Here is a 1,226-nt window from a genome sequence, read left to right on the forward strand (position 1 = left end):
CGGCCCGCGTGTCGGCACCGACCGTCCCGCTGTAGCGACCCCCCGGAAACAGCAGCTGCGCCCGGAGTTCCGGGAGAGGCGGCTGCGGCGGAGCACTATTGCCGGCACACACGGCAGCGGCTCCGCCTGCTTGCTCCCGCCGCGGGGTTGGGCGAGCTGAAGCACCACAGGGCCGGCACCCGGGCAACCGGACCCTACGTGCGTCTGGTCTGCGAATGGGAAACTTTCCTGCGAGCGCTGTGAACGTTCGCAGCACCTGCCCGGCGGTACCGGGCACCGGGGGCTGAGGAGACGGGCGACCCCCGCGCCCCGGCAAGGGCTGACGGCCGCTGACGGATCGGGGGTTCCCGCCGCGGCCGCGCAGCCTTCGCGCTGCCCCCGTACGAGCTGCCCGCTGTGGCCCCAGAAATCCATGTGAAAAGTTTGTTCTGTTTTTTTTTTTTTTAAAGAAATCTTTACTAACGACTGTAAGAGGGCAAGCAAGCCCGAGGGTAAAGCTCTATGAAGGGTTTTTGAGTGCCGTGAGCTGTGACAAGAAGTACTCGGGTGGGGGTCTCTCTTCAGGCAGGACATGACTAGGCGTGCAGGAGCCAAGGCATGAGAAGTGAGAAGGGCTTTTTTATCTCGGGCCTGTGCCTACTCCTTCAGGCAAGTCCTCCTGCATTTATTTATAGGTACAGGCTCTGCTTAATTAAGTGAAGAGGGTAATGTACCTTATACCACGGAACAGGGAGGAGCAGAGCTGCTAAAGAGGTGTCCAGGTCATGAACTGTTGCCTTCAGTGCTGGCCAGATGCTGCAGCAGGGTGAGACTCCTGCAGCAGGGGCCATAGCTGTCCCTCCAGTCCTGCTGTCAGAAGAGGTGGCTCCAAGGAGCAGGACCCACTTTGCAGGCTCCCACAAAATGAGGAACTCAAGATGCCTAGTGGTGGGCTAGGCCCAGGATGACAATAAGCTACATTGGTAAATGTCGGTCCTCTCTATCTCTCTTTGACAAGTTATGTGGAAAAAAAAATCTTTCAATATTCAGCATGCAAAATCCTTCTTTAACCAGAAGCATTTTACAGCCAGAAGACTAGTCCAATGCTGAACACACTTAGCTCCTGCTCCACCTCAGCATCACCTACTCATATCACAGCAGAGATGCTTTTGTCATGCAAGTCTAGGGGAAGCTACTAATACCATTGCTGTGCAAGCAGCAATGTTTTGCCATTCCCCACCTCAATG

The sequence above is a fragment of the Gallinula chloropus genome (assembly GCF_964237585.1).
Source record: "Gallinula chloropus genome assembly, chromosome: 5".
Lineage (NCBI taxonomy): Eukaryota > Metazoa > Chordata > Aves > Gruiformes > Rallidae > Gallinula > Gallinula chloropus.